A 6136-nucleotide genomic window follows, 5' to 3' on the forward strand; every position below is an offset into this window, starting at 1 on the left:
GTTCAAATCTCTAGGAAGAAAAAGGGAGTTGGTCCAGCTCAGCTCATCTTCTTGTGCCCTATCAGTAACCAGGGAGAGGAAAGGAGTCGGGTGACATGACATGGAACTGCGTAAGGGACAAAGGCAGGCAAATACAGTGGGAGGGAAGGTATCTAGAGCAGCAGCTCCCAGCCCATGTGCTCCGCATAGGTCTGCTTTCTTTCCTGTCTTGCCAAGTAGATGAGAATGCTAACCTTGGTCTATGCCCATCCACCTCTCATTGCTCACAACTCATGTTACTTTTGTCTCCATTGATGCTCATATTAATTAATAAATACACCTTCATTCTCTCTAATTCCATTACTCTTTCTGTTCTCCTTTTCAACCCTTGTCAATTGGTCTCAGAATTCTTTACCTCCCTCCTAGTGGGAAATTTGCCTTCAGAAAAAATAAAGGTAACTTAGGTCCAGAACCACAGTTAAGGAAAGTCTGCCTAAATGAATGAGTATCATCATATTCTACAGAAAAGCCAGAAACGCCTTATGAATCTTGACATATCCCAATTTACCTCTTAATCCATCTCCAAATCAACCTTTTCCTTTGACCAGCAATATCAGCATACATAAAACACCATCTCCGTGTTGCACTTATTGTTCTGTTCTGCTTTGATTAGGTACTAATACTCCAGGAGCACTGGGATCTGCTCATTTTCATTGTGACGCAGCAGTATTTCAGCCAAGTTCGGAATTAAATATGCCTTTATGTGCTGGCATAAAAAGCTATCTACCATTCCTAGGAAAACAGCTTCTATTCCAAACAGCTGACTTCCAAAGTCCAGAACATAATCTGTTTGTAAGCTGTGTGGCTGCCTACACAGTTCCAGCCCCTTTTTTCTCACCTCCCAGCTAATTAAGTAATCTTTTGTTTCCTGAGCCCGTTCTGGGGACAGGAGTGTAAATCAATCAACAGTGAAGGCCTCCAAAGCCTGCAAGCCAGGATGAGCAGGAACATTGCCAAGGGCAATGGTTCCCAAACTTCAGCCAGCATCAGAGTCGCCTGGAGGATCTGTCACAACAGATTGCCAAAGATCTGGGGTGCAACCCAAGAACTGGCATTTCTAACCTTCCTCCTAGTGGAAAATTTGCCTTCAGAAAAAGATGGCCCAATCCAGGGAAGAACCAGGCCTAGGGTATATGGGATAGAGGTACGGGGAGGTAACTAGATGTTCAGAATCCTCAGCAGCCAGCCACATAACCTAGCTGGTCCAAAACCCATCCTCCCCTGGGACGGATCATGACAGAGTAAACAGCCCTCCTTGGTCTCCTCTGCCTTAATCTGTAGGCAGAGATTACACCCTAGCTGGGATGAACAATTGCCTTGGAATAGGTCAACATCATGTGCCATTTTATCATTAAACCTACAAATGGTACAGACAACTCCCAAGATTTGGGGATTTCTGAATGTTTGTGAAAATATTTTGTTTTCTTTGCTGCTTCTTGTTGATGTCACACATACCCAAAGACATTCCACGGGTTTAATAAGGCTTGGGCATCTTCTCCCACTGTTCTTCGTGGAAGACTCAGATTCTCATCCATTTCAGAGATGGATGGGGACCTTGACGGTTTTAATTCTGTGCACCATGATTGCAAGGGTCATCTGGTCCAGCATTTCCCAAACTTCTCTTGAGTCCCATTCACAGAGATATGCAATCCAACCAATCCCTTAGCAGTTTGTGTTCGTGTCTTCACGTTGGTGTGTCGTTTTAGTGTCTTGGCCTGGGTTCCCCTCAGAAGGCACAGCCTGCAACAAGGGCTTTGTAAAGGAAGATTGGTTTGGAGAGTGATCTCAGCAGACAGGAGTCGGGGCCTGAGGGTGTGAAGCAGGGAAGAAGGGAAAGAAGGTGGTGACCTGATCCATCTCATCTTCTGGGAGGATCCTCTGAATCTGCAGCCTAGGGGAAGAAAAAAGGGAGCACTAATTTACAGACTCCCATCCCCTTTTGGCCAAGAGTTTCCTCATAGAGTGTTGACTCCCTTATACTTCCAGGTTGCACAAGCCTCAATACCAGGATACTGTATCAGAGAGGCCCAGGGCAGAAAGGGAGACACACAGTGCAGCTGAAACAAGGCACCTTCTGGTTATACTTGTTTTAAGCTGGCTGCCCCAGCAATGGCTGGTGTGGAAGATGGGTCAGAAGGTGAGAGATACACACAGCAGATGTCCAGTATAGTGTGTACGCAAAAGCAGAAAATGATAGTCAAAATATTTTCTATTTCATCAACATAAATTTCATGTTAGCTATAATTGTTAATCAATATATTTAAAATTTTAATCAAATGTGAAGATTAACATCAAGTTTCAAGAGTGTGTGGCTAAAACCCATAAATCTTACAATGTGCCTACATGCCTCATTTCTAGAACCTTCTACCATTTCTGTGTCCACAAGATCCAGGAAACAGTGACTACACAATAAATTTTAAGATAACCATTTCTGGGCCACCAGACACAAGGAGGACATCAATAAAAGAGTTATTTTGTGTCAGTTGTTGGGTGCTCAGATTAAAATAAAAATTGAAATTAACCAGGAATTGAGGCATCAAAAATTGCTTTCATGACCTCATGTCTGAAATTCTTATATTTTGTGCTTAAAATATCAGCTAGCTGCTATTTGTAATCACTTCTTTACAACAGTTTGTTCTCTATAAATGAAAACCAAAATTAGACATAACTGTCCCTGTCTTTTTTTTCTGTAACACTGGGTTTCTGAGGTCCAGGGGCAGACTTTGACGAGACAAAGGCCATCTTCAGATAAAGTGAAGATTATCATGAGGCAATTTACTTAATTATTAACATGAATTTCAACATCTGTGTTGCTAATGCTTCTAGACTTTAACAAATGATCCATTCAGGATATGCGCCAAAGAACATATGGCTAAGAATAAAGACCACTTGAAACCGCACAGGAGTTAGCATCTTTGGGGGCTCAGCACACAGTGAAATTGACTGAGGCCAAATCACAAGCATGCTCAGTTGAGCAGTCCCTACTGCTGCGCATGCGTACATGGGACGCACTCAGGGGCTCTGAAATCATTCTGAGATGAAGCAGGGAGGTATTTAAATATTTTGTAAAAAATGTTTTATCATTTGAAATTTTCAAAAATGTGCAAAAGTACAGAAACTAGTATAATGAGCCCTCAAATATCTCACCCAGCTCAAACAACTATCATGGCTAATCTTCAATACTTTTTTAAAAAAATTTAATCAGGCATTCGTTTTGCTCCTAAAGACAGGAAACCCGGGAAGATTTTCATGACCCTCTGAGGGTTTGTGACCTGCTGTCGCTTTGGTTCACTGACCTTATTCAATCCTCTCTTTATACAAGGGAATGCTATGCTTCTCCCATTCTCTGGCTATTTCTCATGCTCGTAGCAAATTAAGTGGACTCTGTCTATGATTTCAGCAATGGTGACATATAATCCCAGTGTTAAATGATGGAATTTTCCAATGCACAAGCAGCAGAAAGTGAACAGAGGAAACATTGCCATGAGCAGAGGCTCCTCAACACAGTATCTCCGACTGTGCTACAAAGCCACCCAGCGTGTGGATGAAAAGTGAAAAAAAATCTGACAATTGAGTGATTGTTCTCTCTCTACAAGCAATCCTACTATTTCTAACCCCTCCATGGGCTGCACTGGCAGCATGCAGACATTGCCTAGGTCTTCCTGCAGGGGCCAGCGAGCCGTTGTTTTCCAACAGACCAAGATCTGACACCAGGATTGCAGTCATCAGAACCTTTCCCCCACCTCCCCCGACACCGAAACAAAGAAGGAGCTGAGCAGGGCAGCTACTCACCTTGTCTCATTTGTTCACAAAGAATCCAAAGCCAGCAACATGGATCAGCTTCTTGCTTTTTGTCCAACTACTTGCCTACAACTCTAGAAAAACAACAGAGGTCTGCCAAGAATCTGCAGTCCCTTCAATCTCAAAATAATGACTAGCCTATCCAGTGTTTCCATCCAAGGAATTGTTGGTTCCTACACAAGAAAACCCTTTGGGGGGGTGAGAGTCAGGAGTCCAAGAAAGGCATGTGGTTATTTTTGCCCCTTTCTGGACCCCATCTGCACTTTGGAAAGAAAGGAAAATCTATTTTTGACATTGGCTATTCAGCTTTCAGATAACATCAGCCGTTAAAACATATCTAATTTAAAAGCTGATTCAAAGTTTTGCTTAACATTAAGGCGACTTTTTGGTCTCCTTCTGCTTCCTCCTGCCTCAAGCACAAACACAGCTTCACATTCACATTCTGTTTTCTTGGCAAATATGAGCTACAGTTTTGGAATAGGTTAGAGAATTAATGCCTCCATTGTCATATGACAACTTCCATCTTTTTAAAAATAATAATATACCAGAGTGATCAAGTGGAAAGCTTCATTTTTTCATTCAGATTACAGCACTTGTAAGACTGGCCACCGCATTCAATACAATTTGTCATTAAAGAAGGAATTATGTGGTCATGAGATATGAGAGGAAAATGAACCACAGCAGGGTTGGTGGAGGGACAGCATTAGGATAAACAGCTAATGCATGTGGGGCTTAATACTTAGGTGATGGGTTGATACATGCAACAAACCACCATGGCACATGTTTACCTATGTAACGAATCTGCACGCCCTGTACATGTATCCCTGAAACTGAAAAATTCAGTTAAATTAAATTTTTAAAAAAGAAAAAGAAAATGAAACACAACAGGATCGGGGGAAAGAATGGAAAGGACATGGTAGTTTTGGAATATTACGTTAGGCACAGGAGTCGTTATACATCAACCTTGAGACTAAAAAGGCAGGGAACAAACATGAAGTTCACTGGGACTTTGCAAAAACTAAGAAGTATTGTAGTGTCAGTGACAACAACATATCTGCATCCAGCCTCCAGAGTGGCTTCCCCTCACCGCTCCTTGCTTGAAGAGAAAGCCAAGAATTTGCATTTCATTGTTTTAAAGAGAAAAAACAAACAAACTAGACTTCTAATAGCCATGAAAGCATTTGCAATCCAGAGTTCAGCTTGTCATTTAGTTAAAACAGAAAGCTGCGCTATTTTACCAAAATGATTCCTAACATGAAAGGATGGAGTTGTTTTTGCCTTTAACTCATTTCAAAGGCAAAGAAAATTGTTCTTCTTCAAAGCCTTTGGTTGGAATTGTTCATCCAAAATAAAATAAAATTAGAAAAACAAAGCAGCTCGCCCTGCCCTCATCCCTGCTTAGTAAACACCCACCTTCTCCCAGCTGGAGCCTTTGGTGGACGCTTGGTTGTGCCACTACCTGATCTTCTAGCTGTTGAGGGACACTTCTTACCCCTGATAGCGACCCTGACCTATCAATTGAGGCCCCTGAAGGACTTCAAGTAGGTGTTTAACTGGTGGTGTTGAGTGACTGCATTTAAGAATTATAAGACTTTAGTTGTACTATTGAATTAATCGCTTTTTATGAAAATAAGAGAGATGAGAGCGAAAGAAAATAAAAGCCACAGTGGATGGTTAAGTATCAGACTTCATCAGACATGGAAATAGTAATAAAAATATTAAACTACAAGGAAACTTGAGTTAGAATCCCCATGGGGAACGACCTGTACTAGTATGCTTGCGTCTGCCCATTATAGGACTTCAAGGCTCATATCCCGTGAAACCCCTCAGTCCTGGGCAAACCTAGGGACAGGTGATCGCCCTACAGGCTGCCAGTGACGCTTAGAGACAAAAATCCACGTGTTGACTTAGTTGGAAATCAGAAGGCTCATCACAAATGCTCATGTACATCCTGTACTCGCCCCACTGTGAGGCTCCATCTCAGCCTCCTGTTTATTTCCTTCCTTGCACTTAAAATAACATGAACATTGTCCTGTTTATTCCTTTATTGTCTGTTCTCCTTACTCAGTGTGAGCTCCATGTGGGCAAGGGAGTCAGCCTGTTTCCCACTGAAGCCCTAGAACATTCTCCAGCAGACAAAGGATGTCCAAAAAACATGTCATAAGTGCAGAACTCTCCCTACCAAATTACTGAATTGGACAGAATTACTGTATTCTATGGATTTTAAGAGGCACAGTTTTTCACAGGCTAACATCGCTGAGATCCAGATGCATCTTAATCAGTAGCATCTTTCAAA

The 6136-nt window shown here is 42.0% G+C and overlaps 1 long non-coding RNA gene across 1 annotated transcript; it reads right to left on the minus strand.

Annotated features, from left to right (window-relative positions):
- Positions 1-1366: 1366 nt before the first annotated feature.
- LOC105517504 lies at positions 1367-3948 on the minus strand. The gene is made up of 2 exons (XR_001002681.1): positions 3832-3948; positions 1367-1930 (listed from the first exon to the last, which is right to left on the minus strand). It is a non-coding gene; the product is annotated as an uncharacterized LOC105517504 (long non-coding RNA).
- Between the last annotated feature and the right edge of the window lie 2188 nt (positions 3949-6136).

This window comes from Colobus angolensis, unplaced genomic scaffold, assembly GCF_000951035.1.
Source record: "Colobus angolensis palliatus isolate OR3802 unplaced genomic scaffold, Cang.pa_1.0 Scaffold300, whole genome shotgun sequence".
NCBI lineage: Eukaryota > Metazoa > Chordata > Mammalia > Primates > Cercopithecidae > Colobus > Colobus angolensis.